Genomic DNA, 22642 nt, shown 5'->3' on the forward strand with positions numbered 1-22642 from the left:
AAGAGCACCATGAATATCTTCACACCCTTTGCCTAGATTCACCAGTTGTTCATGTTTTGGCACATTTGCTTCAGGGGTGATTAAATATATGCAATACAGACTGGCGTTATGTTTCTCAAGAGGCCCAGATTTAACATGAAATCCTATAAATAAATTGTTACTCGGGAACCCTTCTTTTTAAATTTTTTGTAGGAATTATAGACTGAAAGGACTCTCACCTCCTCAATTATTCCTGAGATGTCCTTGAAAATGTGTTGTATGCATATAAGTAAGCTCCATTGGCTATCACCTGACATTATTATCTTCTTGCCTTTACATAGCCTTCCATGGAGAAACCAGTGGTAACTGTGAAAGCATGCAACAGAACTCCCCCAAGTCACAGGTATACCCAAAGGTACCTAACCTTGCCAATAGGCATCAAGATCTTTGACCCAACATTTCCTTAGCATTATCCCCAGTGAAAAATGCACTCTTCACTCACAGACTATTACTGATGTTCTGAGTTTTCTCATGTTCTTGATGCCCTGGAACCAACTACATTTGTGAATGTTTTCCTGTCCCCTCTTTCATGCTATGTAAATCACATAGGTACTGTGCAGCTTGCCTCAATGCTTTTGTTTTTTCTTTTTCTTTTTTCTCTTTCTTTTTTTTTTTTTTTTTTTTTTGTTTTTCTGAGATGGAGTCTCGCTCTGTCACCCAGGCTGGAGTGCAGTGGTGCGATCTCGGCTCCCTGCAAGCTCCGCCTCCTGGGTTCATGCCATTCTCCTGCCTCAGCCTCCCAAGTAGCTGGGACTACAGGTGCCCGCCACCATGCCCGGCTAATTTTTTGTATTTTCAGTAGAGACGGGGTTGTTTTTTATTAATTAAATGACTGTTGCTCTTTAGCCTACAACTTACGCCCATCACCAAAAGACTCAAACATGACTTCATATGAACAGAGTCCTTGCCACCATGTAACACTAAGTGAAATCTGTCCCCCCTCTCTGATTTCTGAAGCCTTATTGGGCCTAATTTGTCTGCCTTTCTTCTTTTCTCTTAGGAAAAATTATCTCCTGCAGGTTTTCAGTCTTTCATGCAAGCTGATCCCCAATGATCCTACTATACCTCAATACTAGTTGTAGACAGCACTCAAGCTTGAGCTCCTCTGCCTTCCCCAAAATTCATGCACATATACAAACAGCGCTTATGAAATAGCCCAAAGATGAATCCCAACTTAACCTATCAGCAAATATATTAAAACATAGTAATTAAAAATAAGTAAAATTAATAACTAAAGGATGAAGTTAAGAAAGAAAAATATTTATTAATGGTCAACTTGAGTATAACCTTAAAAAAAGAAAAAGTATATGATTTAAGTTGTTGTTGAATTCCAGGAACAAAGGCTGCTAGTATCTTTAGCTAGTATAACTAGCTGGTATAACTATAGCTAGTATAACTAGCTAGTATAACTATAAGTAGTATAACTAGCTAGTATAACTCAAGAGTTTTGGGATGTGGGTAAACCAGGGATTACCAATTTTGATGAAGTTTAAAATTTCTTCTTCATTTTGAAACCAATAAAGCAAACCCAACTACTTGGTTTATCTCAGTTTTGCAGTTTGGTAGTTTTGGGTTTTATAGAAGTATACATGAAAGAGCATTTCAACATATTTTAGGTTTCTAGTCCTTACATCATTAAACTGGAATGTTTTCAAAGTTTGTGTGATGTTCTCTTTTGACTAGACTGCATGAGTGAACGCAGTAACTGTCAGAGGTAACCGATCTTTTTGTGGTTTCTAATGGGTGTAATGTCTAGTGCAATCATTTAAAACTTCATTTGCTGCTTTTAAAATAGAAACATACTTTAAAATTTTGTTGTAATTTCACATCCTTGTCCAATTGTGTTTTCTTTCCAGAAAAGCAACAATAACCAGGGGCTGCATAAAAACCAACAAATCAAAATGACTTTTCTTTAAAGACTTTTCAATATTACTTTTACCTTATCAACATTACACATTTAAATAAGAAGAATGCCTTTTTTTTTCCAAATTGTTTTTTTTTTTTTTTTTTTTTTGACCCACAGTCCCTGGAATCTTGGAAAACATGATTTTTTCCAACTTAAGCATTATGTGTTGTAATAATTTCTTAGTTATCACTATTTATTCAATATATTTTAGTAGAAAAAATAACTTTACTCACAAAATAAGTGAACTAGTAAGGGATTCCATGAATGTATTCCTTGTTATTAGAGGAGCTGTTTTTAATGTTAAAGTTTTCAACTTCTTTTTAAAAGTAATGACAGTTAATTTTTACTATTTCAAGAAAAATCATTGCATTTCAACTTGCATTAGTCAATTGCAACTTGCATTAGTCAATTGCAGCTGGCATTAGTCAGTTGCAACTGGCTAGAAGTCACAGGCTGGTGGGTGCTGTGATGCATCCACATTTTCTTTTTCTCTTTTCATTCTATATTTTGTGGGGAAAGAGGGCAACATTCCAAAATCTCACATTTTCATTTGTTCCTCTCACTGGCTTCTCATTCATACGTATGTTCCTCTCACTGGCTTCTCATTATTTTATTTCTGTTTTGTATTTATATATTACATTTGATTTCCTCCTATCCTCTCTGTAATGAAATATTTATGTTATTTTCCTTTTCCCTAACTACACTGAAAAGCAAAGCAACCCTCAAATGAGAATCAGGAAAAGAAAAAATGGCCCAATTTTCTTTTAATCTTTATAAATAGCACTCAACTGAAATTTCTGATTTCTGACCTGTTCTTTCTTCTTTCTTGTAGTTAAATGAAATGAAGTAGTAAAAAAAAAAAACAATAGAGTATTTGCTCTTAGTAAAAATTTTGAAATATTAGATTAAATTTAATTCAAAACAATATTTTAAAATTTTGTTTTTCAGGATTTTCAAGGACCTCTAGAGAAAGAATTAATTTCTATGTGCCTTATCCTTCAACTGCAATTAGATGAAATCTGAGTTTGCGGGATATAAAAGGTTTTCATTTGACAGTTATTTTATGGGGCATGCATGCATTTGTGTGATACGTATTAGTGGCTTAAATATATTTTATATGGTAATTTCTAAAAAAAAAAAAAACAGGGGCCAAGTTGGTACTAAGCACTCAATAAATCTTTGGCAATTAAGCATGCCTGTTAGCCATTGAAAGCCTTGCCAAGATTTGGGATTCAAGAGAGGGCAAAATGGGGCCAGGAGAGTTGAGGATAAGCATTGATGACAATCTTGTAAGATATTTTTGTTGGAGAACACAGACTTTAATTGTCCTTTATATTTTGACTTTAGAATTCTATTTTAACTTGCACTGTGAGAAAATTTGCCCTATTTCACTTCAGAATTATTTAAATTACTCTAATGATGCTATTATCTTCTTGGCAATATATAATACAGATATGCAAGTAAATATTTTGGCATTTATTTGCAAATATGTCACAAAATTTAATTCCTAATAAGCATACCTTAAATTCGAGTTTCAAATTATATAAGAATGCAATCACTATGTACAATAGTTTAGAACTCTTATGTAAGAATTCCTTAAAACTGAAGTTTCTTTAGTTGGCCTCAATCGAAAGGCAAGTTTGTATTCAGAAGGTACAGGGAAAATAATTTCAATCCAGATGCGAGTGTGTGTGTAGGTATGATTTATTTTCCTTAAATACTATTTAAATCAATTAGTTTTCTTAATATACATTTAAAAGTAGAAAGAGCATTTGAATCTTAAAAGAAAAACTTTTCATAAAACATTCTCATGAAAGAATCTTTACTAATCATTTGGAAAGCTTATTTATTCTTTATTTTTTAAACAAATTGGTAAGGCAGAAATGGCCTAAATACTGCTACAGAATAAAATTTCCAGTCCCTTCATAAAAAAATATAATGTGGTTAAATTCATGGGTGGCTTGTTTTGCTTATGTCTCCAAGTGTTTGGTGACTAGTAGCAATTCCGCAGGGACTCCTAAAAAAGCACATGATCTTCTAAGTGCCTATGCTGAGTTTTAAATGGTTACATGAAAGGCTGTCTGATAGAACAGACGTTGTTTTCACTATTTTCCTGTGCCTAGCTTAAAAAGGTGGTCAGTTTAAGAAATGTTTCATTTGAAAAAAATTATGCTTAATGAATTATTTAATTTATTGTAACTGAAATGAGAATGTGGAAATATTTTCTCAGTGCGGTTTTTACATTTGAATTAGATACAAGACTAGGAACAGTTATCATTTTAATTCTTAATCATCATTGCAAAATATTACCATCCTTGTTTTTGTGGATGAGAAAATATAAGACTAGAAAAGAATAAGCAGCCTGTCCTAGGTCACACAACTAAGAAGTGTTCAAGTCCAAGCTTGCCTTTTGCCAAAGCTGATGTTTTTCTATTAAATCACATGGCCCCATCCTTAAAATATGGCACCTATCAGGAAACACTCTAGAGACATTTGAAGGAAGCTCTGGATGAATAAATTTTAGGCTTTCTTCTGCTAACTCAATGAGGTGTGAAATTGCGCAAGCACTTCACCACCAGCCTATCAAAAATTAGAACATTTTCATTGTGTCAGATTTGTAATTCATGAAACAGCCTTGTAAATTTAATGCTACATGTTACTGAATACAGAAAAACGTGTTTAAAATTATAGCATCTTTTATAATGCTATAATTAATCCAGGATCATTCTTCAAAAAGCAATTCAATGAAAATATAAATAGCTTTTTACAATTCTTTTTTTCTTCTTCAAACTACTCATAATTCTGCAGTTAACCAGTAAATGTTTTTGGAGGAGCTGTTTGAAGTAATAATAGAGCTGAATGTGAACTCAGTGAAGATCTCAAACACTATTAATCTAGTATTCTATTGTAAGTATGCTAATGTAACATATCTGGCAGGAGATGGAATTCTTAACATGTAGCATACTGATGCATAATTAGTTTATACTATATAGTTATTTTAGAGTCCAGCATATCCCTCAGGTTTTGGCAAACTTTAGTGTGAGCAGCAACTTTCTGAACCCCTTTCCATCCTTTAGAAGTATCCTACTTGGATTTGAATTGTTTACCAAGGTCGGTGGGTCAGAGTACTGGGTGTTAATCAAGACAGAATGAAGGGTTGCAGGTTAGAGACCTGTGGAAAGTGTTAATTGTTCATGTATGCCTGGCCTGTATAGTATCTGATTAGGTCTGTTACATTCAGCAAAGCCCCTAAGTGCCTAGTGGAGATTGCCATTTATTGCAAATGCTGGGAATGCCTAGGGAAAATGACCTCTGCTTACCTCAGTGTGGATTTATCTCTTGGTCTCTTTGATCAAGGAGGAAAAAAATTGTTTTTATTGTTAGTTTCTGTAATTGGCCCTCACATCCTCCTTTCTATGTTTGTAAACAAACTGATTAACTGTTCCTGGTCATAATTAAACAGGGCTGGGAGAGTAAAAGGAAGTCTCCACGAAATAAATCTACAGTCAGGATGTGGTCACTATTTCCAAAACACAGAGATTGTTTCTAATCCCATAAAGTTTTCACCTCATTTTACCCAAGATGAAAAAAGAAATTTGGTTGAATTTTAAAACAGTCTGACCATGTTTCTTCATGGCCTATCCTGAAAATCACCTAAAATAGCTAGGTTGTTGAAAAAGTAAGAGAAACCAAAGATAACTGCTTTTCTCCCAGATAAAAAAGACTTCATGCTACTTGCATTTAATTCTTTTTCCTGTGTGAGGTTAAGCAACCATTATGAGCTGCTTCTCATTGACTCAAAGAGGAAAAGAAGTCACTGATGGAGTTTTATTTATATAACTGAGGACAGAACAACACAACCTTCAATGGATAGCAAAGATTCATGTTTCATAGACTTAACAACTTTTTCTTAGAACCATCCAAAATAATCCAGGCCTTCCTTAAGACACAGAGTATGTCACCTCAACCCATAACTCTGGGGACTGAGCAAATGTTTATTTTTACTACTCATTTTGCTCAGTGGGGATGGTCACTTAAGATTAAATAATATATTGCAGGGTTTATTTTTATGGCTTGTTCCTAAAACTGTCCTGTGGAAAAGGCCCCTTTCAAGCTAAGATTGAAAGAAAAGGCTTACAGATTGCCCTTTCTCAGTGCTGTTTTCATTGCAGCTTTGGAGTATTAAGGGATTTGGAAAGTTAAGATAAGATCCCCAATCCTAACATGCCTCGTTTTTATCTAAACAAAATGTAAAACCCAAGTAAGGGTGTTCATTATACTGAAGCAAATCAAAGGGACTACTAAACTTTGTTGCTTAAAAGCCATAATGGTTAAGTGGTTAAATGTTGAACATACATGTAAGCAGACATCAAGACAAGAATTTTCTTCATAACAATTTTGGTAAGAAATTTGAGGAATAACTCTTAAAGTAGAAAGTATTTATAGTTTCCCACTTCTCTTAAATTCTTATTTCCATTTCATTTCCCCCATAAGTAATTATATCATGGCCATAGTCCCCACCCACATTAAGTTTTGGGGCATATTCATATGTTATTTTCTTTCACTGTCTTCCAAGTCAGTTATCTAAATTCCCCCATGCCCTCTGCTTAAATGCAGACTTGAATGGTATTTACTGAAAACTTATAAGAAAAAGTCATCGTGTATGTTATCAAAGTGTATTTAAAAATATATAGATATAGATTATATGACATACTAATGACATAATTGTATATTTAATGGATCTACTAAAATTTGAATTGTCCTTTCCAGCCAAGCAAAGAGTGTTTGATGTTATGAAAATGTGGGAAACTTTTCTTGGGGATTCCTTTAAAATGTTTCTTGGTTTCTTTGTAAGACAAACACTATGAACTCATAGTTTAATTTATCAACTTAATAAAGTGATTTTATACACCAAACTGCTTTATATTTCTGACTTCTTGTATTCTTGCTTTTGTAATACCTATGTGTATATTTTGAATTTCATGAAACCTCTCTCGCTTAGAACTACAAACTAACAAAAACAATGTGTGTAGCTTTTACACTTCACTCATGTGGAGTGAAATAGATTGTTCAACTATTTATTTCTGAAAAAAGAGCAAGTACGGGGAAATCTTTGTTAATGTCTTAGGTTTCCATTGCTTTGGTTTCTTATAGTTGTTTTGAAGTTGCATATGGTTACACAATAGCAAATCTGGAGTTTTGTTTTAATTTACATTGGAGAGAATTGGGTAAGTGCTACAGTTACCTAAAGGGCTGAGGGGATAAAAAATGATGCATTTATTCTACTCTCCCTTAAAGCTACTATCATAGCATTAAACAATGGCAATTTATTTACATTTATCATTGCTACTGGGAGAGCAGGTGTGATTTTTAGAACTTTTACATGTTTTACATATAAAACATGTATAATGTATTAATAAATTAAAATTCTTATAAATCATGGATAATAACTAGTGTTGAAATAACTTTGCTTAATTTTGTTTGATAGGAAAGATTTTTCTCATAATATATGTGTTATTTAAAAAAATATGATTCCACAAAAATCCTAAAACCAATAAAACAAAATTCCTGTGGCTTGATGGTCTCAGGAGTGTGATGTGAAATGGGGTTGCACATAATTACGTTGTTGTTTTTTTTTTTTTTAGGTTCTGACTTGTTCTTAGACTGCATTTGTTCCTCTTTTTGTAAACAGCAGATAACTTGAACTGATAGGTCTGATTAAACAAAAAGCTACTGAGGGAGAAAAGGTATATTTTATAGGATTTCTAAATTCACAAACAAAGCTTTACAAGTTAGCATTGAACATTTCATTTACATTTAAATAAGCAAGCATTGAACAAGATGGAATTAATTTTGCTTCAGGTCATCATCATTGTAAACTATAATAAGGTATAAGCACAGAAATGATTGAAGTTCTAGCACAGAACAAGGAACCTGCACAAGGTCTAATAACCAAAATATCACCGGGTAAGATGAATAAAGTTTAATATTTCTTGTGATGACATTGAATTTTTTAAAGAAAAAAGATCTGTTGACTTTATGTGTGTATGAATTAAGTTTAGAAAAGACTGTCTGGAAATTTGTTTACTGAAAGTTTATTTATCTACTTTCTTTTCTCTAAATCCCTCCTACAGGAAGGCATTTAAGGGTTACTATTCTTGAAAGAGTTTTCTGTACTGTACGTGTCTTCTCATTGTTTTAATTAAGGATCCTCAGCAGTTTTCCCATTGTGAAGTGAAAAATAAAGAATTAATTGTACTGTTAAATGTCTGTTTTGCAAATTCTGGATGAATTTTCTGTATTCACACAGAAAAATGGAAGCTTTATGTGAAATGGCTATATTCTTGTCTAAGGAAGTATGCAGAAAGTATTTAGCTATTGTGTTTATAAGAAAGTGTTGCTGACACTTCAATGAATGAATGAGTATTTGGCTTATGGTGTAGTTTAGGGACGGATCTAGTACTGTATCCCGGTAGTTAATATATGCTCTGAGCACTTGTTTTAATCCTCTAAAATAGTAGAAATCGTCAGTCCTTTTGAAGATAATTTTATGATACTAAATAATAGCCAGATACTACCAAATAAACTTGTGTCTGGACTGAAGTGAACATATAACAAAATGCAAAGCGTGAATGGACCCATTTTAGTCACCAATTTATATTTTCTTTGAAAAATCAGCACAGGAAAAACAAATGTATTTTTCATGTCTTGTATGTTTCATTTTTGTAATAACTTGCAGGCTATAAAAAGTGACATAAGGGAACTATAGCTTATTACCTTTGATAAGAAAGCTTCACATTTTTAGTACCTTATATTTGATTACATGTAAAAATTTAAAAAGTTGATGTAGGCAAAATGAAGGATATACAACCTGATTGCATAGTGATAAAATAGACATCAGTTGTTGTGCCTTTATTCTGCGTTAGAAACCTGATAGATTTACATACAATTTAAAAATCTTTACAATAGAATTGCATGAATGGCAGATTTTTTTTTTCATTGTACTTATGAGTAAACTGAGGCTCAGAGTGATTAAATGATCTGCCTAGGGTCACACCACTAACACCTTGCCCTGCTGGGATACATAGTAACCACCACCTTATCATATGTCTTAGTCAAGCTTCTTTTACTTATAAGAAGTATAAAATGAACTCAAAGTGTTTAAGAAAAAAAATGGGAGGACATTATTATAAAACTATGTAAGATCACCATAAGAATCCAGAACAGGCTGAATTTGAAGACCTTTGGAAGAGCAACTATGAATGCTCCCTCTTCCATCTGTCTCCTTTTTATGAATTCTGTGCTTCCTACAATGTACTTCTTTTTGCTTCCTTCTCCATCAGTTCCCAGTCAGCTTCCTTCAAGTCTTCTTGGTGTGCAGGACTCTGGCCAGGAGCTCATCACTGCCTGTTAGAAAGTGTCTGCAAGACTGCAGTTGTTCCAGTTCATATTTTGAAGCCAGGACACCCAAGAATAAGATCACAGGGCTAGGCTTTCAATCAACAATCTTATTCATGGTCCAATCAGGAATAATGGTAGGAAGAATCCCACACACTCTCTGCTCACTCAGAGGGTCACAGATGCACATTCAGATATATCTGGCATAGGCTGGAACTATTTTTTCTGCGGTTTAGAAATTTTATTTGTACTTTTTAATTCTATAATCATGAGGAACATGAAGATTTGTTAAATACAAAAATTTCACAAAAGACACTGCAGAGCTGATGACTCAGAAGATATTTTTCAGTTAGTAGTTGGTAAATACGTATTTTGAGTTTTGGAATTCTAAGCTAATGCTTTTAGAGAATTAAAATATATATTTTTTATTTTATTTTATTTTATTTTTATTATTATTTTTTTTTTGAGACGGAGTCTCGAACTCTGTCGCCCAGGCTGGAGTGCAGTGGCCGGATCTCAGCTCACTGCAAGCTCCGCCTCCCGGGTTCACGCCATTCTCCTGCCTCAGCCTCCCGAGTAGCTGGGACTACAGGCGCCCGCCACATCGCCTGGCTAGTTTTTTGTATTTTTTTTAGTAGAGACGGGGTTTCACAGTGTTAGCCAGGATGGTCTCGATCTCCTGACCTCGTGATCCGCCCGTCTCGGCCAAAATATATATATTTTATGAGACTTCTCTCCATGGGGAAGAAAATGAAGGTTATATTCTCCACTTCTGTCACTGGCATCCTCTAAAAATAATGTTCTAGAGGGAAAAATGAGAGGACATTAGGACCATTTTCTCTAAAATGGTAAAGATATCCGTGTAAATGAAAACCATAGGTTATTTTGTTTTTTATTAACTTTAAGCATTAGTAATTGTTTTATTTTTCAGTTGAGTGGGTTAAAAAAAGAATTCATGATACAAGAGGAATTTAATTGATGAAGCATAAGGGCTGATCTTGCATAATAAAGAAACAATTAAAAACCAATACTCTTAGATATACATCTCAATGAAATTTAAACATTACAAAGCTTGCTAACCTTTTCTTGCCATACTGCAGCAAGATACACATTTGTTTCCAAGGTTTATGTTGACAACCCTCAACTTCTAAAGGACAGCAAAGCATCAGTGTTACAAACTGGTTCCACAAGAAACATAGGTTTGTGTCATGAATAGTGTACATTTTGACCCAGTGTCTTTTCTAGTACAAAATATTTCCCCAGAAAAAGTTATCTGCAATTGGAAGATGTGCTTTAATCCATGATGCCTTTGTGTCATTCATCAATCTTATTGAATAGTTTGAATTAACATTACATTTTTAATAGCTGTAGCTGTTACTTCATTAGGTTGCTGCTACAACAAATGAATTTGTATAGAGACTAGATTACAAAGCAACACAGCATCATTTTATTTTTCTATTTCATCATTTTCAATAAAGTATCACTTACAAAATAAAGACATACGTCGTACCTAGAATTTGAGACTATATATGAAGACATTTTGTTCTGTCTTTGGCATTGGAAGGTTTCCAGACATTAAAGAAATATCTACCTTCAAACTATGTCATCATGTATCAAGGGAATAATCAGACCATCCTGTATTTTATGGTGGATAACTTTATAATTTAAATAGATTTCTTGTCGATCATCAGTTTCTTATTCAATAGCAATAAGTCACTCTATGGTGGACTGAATTTCAGTATTCTATCGAATATGAATTTTTATGTATTAGTAGTATGAATTAAAATTTGTATGGATTCTTTGAAAAAGAAGGCTTTGGATAAAAGTTGATGAAAATGTTGTGAGTGGTCATATCCTCAGATACTACTGTCCCTTTAGAAATGTAGGGTATTTATTAAGTAAAAAAAAAAAAAGAAAGAAAGAAGAATATTTTATACAATTATGAGAGAAACAGCCAAAATATTAACAGTTCATGTGTGTATATTGTTATATGGGCCTAAAGCCAGATTAGCTTCAGATCTTAGTCCAGGTGAAATACCAGATAAATTATATATAGGGCCTCCAAAACACAGTGGAACTGTGTATGGTTCATTGGCTACAATAGCTCTTTATGTGTATCATGTACCATGAGAGAAAAGAACTGGACATGACAGAGGATACAGCTGAATGAACATAAGGCAAAACATCAATAATGGGATCTGAACACTGGCGCTGTTGCTAATCTTTCTGAACTTCAGTTTGCACATTTGTAAAATGGTGATAATGTCCTGGCCTACTTCACTAGGTTTATACAAAAAGTAAAGTGAGATGGTATATGTGAAAATGCTTTCTTAATCCACTCTCTGCACTACGGAGATACTTTTCGTGGGTGGGGTAGATGAGATACTGAGTTGTACTTATTAGTGAATTTAGACTAAACAATAGTTTGTTGCAGTTATATAAAAGGTAATAGGGTTAGGATCATCGAGGATGGTTTGGAAAGTTAGCATGATGTGTTTCATCTGGAAAGTAAACCCCACAAGCATACATCTTTTCCAAAGTGTGAGTTCTTTGTATTATTTAATTCATATCATTTTCCAAGTGATACAAGCAAGTTGGAAAATTCAAATAATTCAACAAGATTTATTTTTAAAAGAAGAGCTATCTTCTATCTACCATTCCCCCAAATATATAAAACACATACCTACTTCTCAAAGTGAATTATTTTCAAATTTTAGCTATTTAGTTGATTACATATTTAGTATTTAACTTTATTTCTAAATAACATTTAACTGTTTCTTGATTTTTCATCTTCACTTTCCATAGCAAAAGATGCGACTTTGGCTTCCTTTCACATCATCCAACCTCCTGGTCAGACAGACACAAACCTGCACACACTCACATGCATATTGACTCACACACTCACGTACACACACATATGTGCACACACACTCAAACATACACAGTCTCCTTTCCTCCAATCAACCTAATAGAGTTATAACATAAATTTTGATAGGATAAATCATTTTTATGTTATTATGAATATGCTAAACTATTAACTACTGCTACTTACAATTCTGATTTTGAGCAAAGTTTTTACTTTCCCTATATTAAATGTGTTATATATTCATTTGCTTCATTTCCTAGGTACTCATCACTAATTCGTCCTGAGACTTTCTGCCATTCATGTAATCCTCCTCTCAATAATTTCAAACACATCAAGTGTCTTGCCTAATTCAGCTTCCTGGTCTATCCCTTTGAACCCTCCATCTTCCTTCTCAGATTCTCCACTTGGGATTCTTTGATCTCCCTTCATTTCCCCCAGAATGTTATTCTCTGTCCTTTTTACTATAGTGGCTTTCTTGTTTCCAGGATTTCATGTTTTCTTCTCCCTTGATTTACTCTCGTTTTAGTGGTGCACATCTCCAGAAATGTCCTAAGAAATGGATGTCCTAAGAAATGGATTTGGCTCGGCATGGTGGCTCACACCTGTTATCCCAGAACTTTGGAAGGCCAAGGCAGGCAGATCACCTGAGGTCAGGAGTTTGAGACCAGCCCAGCCAATATGGTGAAACCCCGTCTCTACTAAAAATACAAAAAATTAGCCGGGTGTGGTGGCACACGCCTGTAATCCCATCTACTTGGGAGGCCAATGCAGGGAGAATCACTTGAACCCTGGAGGCAGAGATTGCAGTGAGCTGAGATCACACCACTGCACTGCAGCCTGGACAACAGAGCAAGACTCTGTTTCAAAGAAAAAAAGAAAGAAAGAAAGAAATGGATTTAGTGGTCTCTTTTTTTGAGAACTTGCATACAGTATAAGTACTTTTCTCCATTCACATTAGATTGATGATTTCACTGAACATAGAATCATAGGTTGAAACTTATTTTCTTTCAGAATTTTCTTTATTGCTTTCGAGTTTCTATAGTATTACTGCTGTTGAGACATCTGATTTCTAATCACTTGTTTGTGACTTGAATTTTTTTTTCTTCTCTGGAAGCTTTCAGGATGTGTTTCATATTTTCAGTATTCTAACATTTTACAATGATAGTCTTTGATATAATGTATTTTTACCTTTGATTTATTGAGTCTCTGGTTAGCTTTTTAAAACCAGAAGCATATATCTTTCATTTTGTTAATCTTTTTTCTAATGATTTTCTCTCCAATATTTTCTCCCTTATCTCTTTCAAGAATTCTATTACTGATGTATTAACACTAAAATGGTTTCTCCAAACTTTTTAGCCTCTGTGTCTCCAAAGGAGAGCCCTGATTTTCTCAACTACTTCTTCTAAACCTTCTATGTTTCTTTTTTCTGCTATTACTTTTGTAATACTCAAGGGCCGCTATTTGTTAATGAACACTTATTTTACTAAGATACAGGTTTTTTGTTTCTCACACAGTTATAGTCAGTAATTCAAACAATATTTTTTAGCATCTACTATGTGTCAAGCAAGCACTGTTTTGGGGACTGGGAAAATAGCAGAGAACAACACACAAAGAAACACCTCTGTGTCTTTGGAACTTACATTCCAGAGGGGGTGACAGGCAATAAATGAGGTAAACTACTGAAACCTATGATAAATTAGATAACAATAAGTCCTTACAATGAAAACAACTAGGAATGGAAATAGGAACTTGTGTGGACATTGGAGATAGTGTGGCAAGGGATGGCAATGTAGAGAAGGTAACTTTGAGTTAAGAGCTGGAAGAAGTAGGGTAGCAAGTCAATTCTAACAACTGGAGAGGAAGTTTCTAATCCCAAAGGGAATGAATGCTTGGAACGTTCAAGCAAAAGCAAGGAGATTGGGTGCACGGAGAGAGTGAGGGGAAAGGTTGGAGGGGGTGAAATGTGAGAGAGACAGGCAGACAGACAGCTCACACAGGCCTGGAGGAATTCTGCATTTTAGTCTCTATATAAGGGGACATTATGTGAGTATTTTGAACAGATAATTGGCATAACTTGATTTTTAAGGAATAATTCTTATAGCTGTGTAGAGAATAGATTAATAATAAAAATGATAAGAATAATAGTTAAGTCGGCCGGGCGTGGTGGCTCACATCTGTAATCCCAGCACTTTGGGAGGCTGAGGCAGGAGAATTGCTTGAACCTGGGAGGCACAGGTTGTAGTGAGCCGAGACTGTGCCATTGCACTCCAGCCTGGGTGACAGAGTAACATTCCGTCTCAAAAAAAAAAAAAAAAAAAGAAGAAGAAGAAGAATTAAGTCAAGAGCTGGAAGTAGGGTAGCAAGTCATTCTAATATTCTAATAGCTGGAGAGGACGTTTCTAATCCGAAAGGGAATGAATGCTTGGAATGTTCCAGCAAAAGCAAGGAGATTGGGTGCAGGGAGAGAGTGAGGGGGAAGGTTGGAGGGGGTGAAATGTGAGACAGACAGGCAGACAGACAACTCACACAGGCCCGGAGGAATTCCGCATTTTATTCTACATATAAGGGGACATTATTTGAATACTTTCAACAGAGATTGGCATAATTTGATTTTTAAGGAATAATTCTTATAGCTATATAGAGAATAGATTAATAATAAAAATAAGAATAATAATGGCTGACATTTATGTATTGCTTATTATTTGCCACACTGTATTCAGAATGCCTTACTTACATTATGTTGTGAAGTTCTCACAACAGCTCTATGAGTTAGATGCACTATCTTCATCATTTTATGGGAGAGGAAACTGAGCACTAAGACATTAAATAACTTGCCCAAGGTGATACAACAGGGAAGTGGCTGATATAGGATGTAAATCCTTGCAATGCACTTTCAAAATCTGTGCTTTTATTCCCAAGCTCTATTGTAGGGGTGACAGAGTGTGTGCAGGGATGTCAGTTTGCAATAGTTTGGGTGAGTAAAGTTGGCAGTTTGGACAAGGGTGGTAGTGGTAGAGTTGTTAAGAAGTTGCTGAATGTGAGAAGGGTTCTGAAGGCAGAGTTTTCAGGATTTGCTGATAGATCTGTGGAAAAGAAATAATGGGTGTCAAGGGAGACTCTGAGTGTTTTGACTATAACAAATAGGTAATTGAGATTCCATTGATGAGGATAGCAAGCCCTGTGGCAGCATGTTTGGAGGGAACAAATCAATATTTCAGTTGTGAACATGTCATATTTGGGATGTCTATTACATGTTCAACTGAAAATACCACGTGGAAATGGAATATTATTGGATGCTGGAATTTAAAATAGATCAAGAACAGGATACAAGTTTTGAAGCCATCCACATCGACTCAGTATTTAAAACCACTGGGATGAAGGAATTCAGCTAAGGCAAATATAGACAGAAAAGAGCATTGAGGACTGAACTTTGTGTCTTTACAACATGTAAAAATCAGAATACTTGCAAAAGAAGGCTAATAAAAGAGTCACCAGAGAAATAGAAGGAAAACCATCAGAACATGAACATTCAGAGGCCAATTCAAATATACTCCATGAAGGAAGGATTGATCAATAGAAACAAATGCTTCTGAAGGATTGAAAGAGAAAATGACTGAGCACTGATTATAGAATTTGAAAATATAAAGGTCATGGGTGACTGCGAAAAGAGCATTTTTTGGTAAAGCGATAGAATAGATTCAAAGGAACTCGGTGGAGAATAGCATAAACCTTTTTGATGAACTTTGCTGTAAAGAACAGAAAAATACTAGAAGAGGACACTGGGACAAGGGAAGTTGTTAAAGGGAATTGTCTAAAAGTGGATGTAATTGATGATGCAATAGAGTGAATAGATGACTGCAAAAGCAAAGGCCATGAATAGAAAAGATCATATGGGGTATAATGCACAAATGGAAGGACTGACCTTAAGAGGAGGGGTGATTTGGGGGTGGATATGTATGCTCGCTTTTCTTTGCACCTATTTATGCAATAAAATAATGCAAGCTAATCAGCTGAGATTGATGGGCAAGGAGGGTGTTTTGGCTGTTGGAGGAGAGAAGGGAATGGGTAGACTAATCCTTTCAAAGAGTGGGAGAGACAATGGGATAATGAAAAATGGGAGGATTGCTGAGTAGCTGTGATGTTTGTGGTCATGAAGTTCAAATGAGATGTTAGCAAAGTAATGCATTTTTCTGCAATCATATCCACCTGCTGCAGATGGAGAAAGGTCTGAAAGTTGGATTCAACCAGGAGAGTTTGAGAGACAATGAAGACTGGGGCAAGAACATTGAGGGTGGGACGTGACTATAAGGAGGGACTAAATAATTTAGGTAAAGTAACAAGGAAGTTGAGGACAGTGAAAAGGTAATAATTCAATTAGACTGGAGGTTCCATAGAGGTCCAAAAATTGGTGTAAACAGGATATAACAGTACAAGCTAGAAAAGAGACAGTGGACTTGCATTAGCCACATATTATGCTCATGCATAGTGTTGAGTGAACACGTCTGAGTGAACATTAAGTTAAACATACCTACAATTCCCACAGCTTTTGTACTGTGGAGAAAATATTTGCTCAGTTGAGTGAGCAACAGGCAAACAGTGATATGCTTTTTAGAAAATTGCAGGTATTACAAAGGTGAACAGAAAATAGCTCACGGAAGAAGTGAATATTTCTTCTGACTCAAAACTGATCATTAGAAGCTTTCAGTTGAATTTTCAAAATACATCTTCTCTATTCTTTTTTTCTGCACAATTCTATTTACCCTGGAAAAAGTGTCTTAATATTGTCGTTAATATGTAGAAATATGTAAAGTTTATTTTATGTTGATTCAATCAAATAAATACTTAAAGACATAAACCTAAGCATGTTACCTGTCCAGATTAAAGTCTTCTATGGCCTTCTATTACACTTGGAATAAAGTCCGATCTCTTTTCCATGATTTATTCATCCCCACGTAATCGAGGTCTAACCTCTCAGACCTATCTCCCTGATATCTGCCTTCCCTTCCACAGGGTCCAGTGACACTAGCTTTAATGTTCCCAGAAGACTTACTTCTGCCACTTGAACCAAGCTCTTCCTCCTCGAATGACTTTTTGTGGTTATCAGCCTTTAGTAGGATTTCCCATGGTCCTCATTTCTGGTATCCACGTCTATGTGTAACTCCTCCTCTTGTGCATCAGCTATATCTATTAACTCAACTTCTAGTGAATAGAATGTGGCAAAATTGGTGAGAAGTCCCTTTTGAGTGTAGGTGACTTCTGTTTGGGGTTCTGTCTACTTTTCACTCCCACATTTTCCAATCCTTCAGTCTGAGGGAAGTCAGCTGCTCTGTTGTGAGTAGCCCACGTGGCAAGGAAATGATGTCTATACCCGATAGGCAGGGAGGCTCTGATGCCTGTCAACAGCCTGTGAGGGAGTCTAAACATTTCCTCTTCTCGCTGAGCCTGGAGAGAATGACAGCTCACTGGCTGATATGTTGCTTGTATTCTTGTGGCAGACCTCAGGCCAGTGGACCTGATTGACTAAGCCACACCTGGGTTCTGACCCACAGAAACAATAAAATATAAATGGTTTGTTGTTTCACGCCACTAAGTCTTGAGGTAATCTCTTATGTGGTCATAGATGACTAATACACTTGTTCTTTTCACTTGGGCTTCAGATCTAACATCCATTTCTCTCCTCTCAAATGGAGTCAGCAAACTTTTTTGATAAAGGCCATATAGTAAAAATGTTAGGCTTTGTGAGTCATACAGCTTCTACCACAACTACCCAATCTGCCATTACAGCATGAAATCATCAGGAGACAATAAGTAAATGAATGAGCGTGGCTGGGTTTCAAGTAAATTCTATTCACAAAAACAGGTGGCAGGCCAGCGTTTGCCAACTCCTACTCTAAGAGACATTCCAGGCCCCTTGGTTTAATGTCATTTCTCCCACACTGAAGTCACTCTCATTTTAGCTTCTTTAATTTATTCTTTTATTGTCCTTCTCACTGGAATGGAATCTGCTTGAGAGCATATTGCTCCCTGGGGACCAGAACAATGACCAGCATGTTAGACAGTTAATACTGAATGGGTATTTACATGGATTGATTTGGGTGAAGCTGGAGGAGGACTTCCCAGATGAGGAAGTGCCAGGAACCATGCCACCAGATAAAGACATAAAAAAAGATAAAAACACAGTGCTACATGTTCATATATGCCATGTCTGTCCTGTCAAAGAAAGGCATTGATTGATCTGTGCTCTTTAAAAGGTCAGAACAGTGGAAATCACAGTCTGGTAGCAACCTCTGTATCAAACTTTCCCCGACCCCCAGATACTGTTAATTCCTACCTTCTTTTTTCTATTTAATACCCACAAACATTTTTAAATATATAATTATTGAATTTTTTTTTTCCAATACTAGCTTCCCAACTAGAATGTGAATTACTTGAAGGCAAGGGCAATGCTCTTTTAGTCTTTGTATGTGGAACCTGTTTGCCATTGTGAGTGCTCAGTAAGCGCTTGTCTGTCATAGTATGTTCTCAATAAATCAATGCTGAAGAGAGGAATGGAAATAGGGAGGGAGTGGGGAAAGAAGGAGTTAATTCCATGTGAAGCACAAATCTAAACCTGAGACATGTTCAACAGTTAGCTGGTCTGCCTCTGCTCTCAGGGAATACAACTTCTTTCATGTGATTTGTCAAGATAATTGCCTTTATTTTGCTGATAGAAGGAACCATTAGAAAATGTTATTGAATTTTTTCTCTCCCTACAGGTGCCAACCCACTCTTCCTTTTTCATTTACCACGTAACTACTGTATTTTACTGTGGCACAGGGCACATACATTTCCATCTTTCTTATGAAACACTGCTATTGTTATTCTCTGTAACATTTCAAAATATTAGAATATATAACAGAGAGAACAACTGCACTTGGATAGAACTCTTTGCAAATGAGTAATAAAGGCATCATATATTCTTTCCAAGGTTATGGTTACACAAAATTCTTAATGGAATTTGCTCATAAACAGGAGTCAGGGAGATAAGAATGAGTTGAATTTGGCTTTTCAGCTATGTAGCAATGTATTGGATTATACCTTACAGGGTTGGTGCACATACTTTTATCCAGATAATGATATGTCTAGCTCTACAAATAATATATGTTTGTTCTTTCAGCTTAGCAAATTACAACATGGTGTTTGGGGGCAGGGTACGGTTTGGATACCATTGTAACTAGCAGTTGATCTTAATCTTTACTGTTTTTGATTATATATAATTTATTTTAATTGCAGAGCAGCACAAATTTCAAATTTAACTTTGGTATGGCTTTCCTCACAACATAATACAGATAAATCACACTACAATTGGTCTTTATTGCCATTTTTGTCTAACACAGGCCATTTGATTATGAGCATTCTGTGTTATAAATAAATCAAAAAAGAATGAAAAATTGTGATGACTTATGTTGGACTTTAAATTTTATATTTCTGCAGGGATACACATGCATTGTAGAAATTATTTTTGAAAAACAGGAAAGACATGTCAACTATGAAATCATTTATAATTATAATGTTCAGAGATAACCACACTTTATATTTTGATGTTTATGCTTCTGATCTTTTATATATTTCTATGTTAAATAATAATGAAAATCAAGATCAAACTGACCATAATATTTTAGGTATTTAGGCATATTATTCTCTGAGAGGTTAAATAAATATGAAAATAAATAGAAAGATATATTTACCTTTTTTATCTGTGTTTCTGCATTTCCTCACTAGAACATAAACTCCCTGAGGACAGAGATTTTTTTTTTTTTTTTTTTGCACTCCTCTATCTCCATTGTGTAAGACAGGGCTTGGCACATGTCTGTTCAATGAGTGAATTCATAACTAACATTTTTGTATTGCAATATGTTATCAAGAAATTTCAAGAATATCAAGAAGAGTTTTAGTATTTAAAAAAATTATTTTTAATGGCTATGAGATTGCGCTGTAATTCACCAAACCAATCTTTATTTGATGGACACTGAAGTTCTTTCCAACTTTTACCTACATAAAAATAAAATATTTGTTTATATATTCTGATGGCATTATTCTTTTGTTCTAATTAAATAAAATTAAAATTGCTCTCCTAATTTTATTTAATAGACCAGAATGATATTGAATCACAATAATTGCTTTAGTAATTCTTGAACCCTGAATTAAATAAACTCTGTCTGAAGTTTATAATTAAATTTAGTGTAGGCTTTGGTTTCATATATATACATATTCTTATCATTTTGAAGAAATATATACCTATTTTTATGCTACTAAAATATTTTTTAAAGATGTGGTATGAAATTTTATCAAAACTCTTTGGCATTTGGTTTATTAATATGATGATGTAGATTATCAAATTTTTCTAATAGTAATTTTTTAACATGTAGATTTACTCATGGCATATTCTATTTTATACACTATTGGATTAAGTTAGCTGGTATTTGATTTAAATTTTTATCCATTTATTTATAAGAGAGATTTGTCTATACTTTTATAGAACAGTCTTTGTCAGTTTTTGATTAAAAAGCTTGGCTAAGTTCACTGAGATGGTTCATTTAAATTCTTTCTATGCTCTGGAATGGTTTATTTATATGAATACTACATGTTACTTGGAAGTTTGAAGGAAATCACCCATAAGACTCTTGAGAACCATGTCTTTTTAAATAGCTGAGTATTTGAAAATATATTTCCATTATGCTATGACAATTGTTTTGTGATGACGTTCCTCTTATAAAGTACAGCATAACTGAAAGTTCCTGGAAATACAGTTTTGCCAAATTGCACAATTTTCTTTATTTTATGACACTGAACCTTTAATCTGCTAATCAACAATATCAGTCTCTAAAAGGATAATAGAATATACAACGTTCCCCAAACTCATTCATTATAGAATCCATCTCCATTTTTACATCACAGTTTTAACATCTCACAAAATAAAGAAAAACTGTCAAACCTGCTTAGAATATAACTCTATGGCCATCCAGCCAACATTAATTCCAGGCTGCAGTCTTGATTTGTTGTGTGACCCTAGACAAGTTACTCAAAATAAGAATATCTAACTGAAAGGATTACGAAAAGAAATTTGCATAGTAGCGGGAAATATATCACATTTTTTACCCTTCTTATGGATTATTTTACCTCCTTTCTCATTTCAAGTTTTTTTTGTGTCTCTTTTAATGACTAAACAGACATGATCCTTTTTTCTTTCAAAGCCTACCAGTTCTATTGTTTTACATTTCCTAAATTTCTCATTTCTGATCTTACATTTTTATTTACTTCTTCTATATTCTCAAACATGAGAGGCTTATGCCAGGCATTCTCCACCCCTGTTCCGAAGTCAAGAGGCTGACTCGGGTTGCCACTTCTTCACAGACCAGACCCAGATCATGAGTTCAATCACTGGCAGGGCAGATTGTTCTATTTTCCTCCCCACTCCTTTTAAAAACAAGATAGTATAAGTTCTACCTTTATTTTCCGAGTGCAGTGCTTACCTCAGTATGTTTTAATATCATATGTCAACTTAAATTCTCTAAATATTAGTATCATCAGTTAATGAAAGTCTCTCGATTTCCCTAAATTAGATGAGAAAATGAGAACATTTTACTGCGCTTTTGTGCCTTCAACAACAGTTCTTATTAAAATTTCCCTTTTACAATTGTGTTGAGATTTGTATTCAGTCTTATACCCATATCCATAAAAGTCATTTTTATTTCCGTATGAAATTGTGCTTCCACCAGCTGTTTCATACCAGCCCTCCCTCATTTTTGAATACAATTACATTGAAAAGATTCCTAGGTCATTTCAATGAATCTGCATTTATTATTTTAGGGAGGAAAACACATTATTCTTTTATGCAGAACTGAATTTTGTTGGTTAATATTGTATGTATAAATTTTTGTATATGTAACCGCAAGAAAGATTGATATTTAGCTTGAGGACTGAATTACTTATTTTGTAACATCTTTATTGATATTTATCAAAATTTATTTTTGCTTTGCTAAGTAAATTAGGGATAATTTTTCTAGGGGTGTACTAATTTAAACATTATCAATATCATTCCCTTAAAGTCAGACTCAATTAATCTTGAAATTTTTTTGTCAGTGGTAGATCTTCTATGATTTTTCCAAATTTTTATCTCTTTTGCTCTCTACAACAATGCTTGTAATAGCGTAGGTGCTATTCAACATGTGTTGAATGAGCAAACTAAAGAATCTTTGCTCTGCAACTAGTCTATTAAGTTTTCTATTTCGCCTTGAGTTATTGTGCTAGAAAATAATCATTCCTAGGCAATGATCTGTTTCTATCTTTCTCTCTTTTTGTTAGTTGTTGAAGTAGCACTCTTTTTTAAAATTATTTTTTATGGTATTAAAGTAGCACTCAAAAATTATATATATTTAAGGTGAACCGCATGT

The 22642-nt window shown here is 34.5% G+C and overlaps 1 long non-coding RNA gene across 2 annotated transcripts; it reads left to right on the forward strand.

Moving 5' to 3' along the window:
- The first annotated feature begins 318 nt into the window (after nt 1–318).
- LOC135970990 (uncharacterized) lies at nt 319–7437 on the forward strand. Of its 2 annotated transcripts, none has more exons than XR_010586974.1 (2): nt 319–394; nt 2894–7437. It is a non-coding gene; the product is annotated as an uncharacterized lncRNA (long non-coding RNA). The 2 variants fall into 2 exon arrangements; XR_012435350.1 differs by having other exon boundaries at nt 319–382.
- Nucleotides 7438–22642: the final 15205 nt, after the last annotated feature.

Source organism: Macaca fascicularis, chromosome 5 (assembly GCF_037993035.2).
Source record: "Macaca fascicularis isolate 582-1 chromosome 5, T2T-MFA8v1.1".
Taxonomy (NCBI): Eukaryota; Metazoa; Chordata; class Mammalia; order Primates; family Cercopithecidae; genus Macaca; species Macaca fascicularis.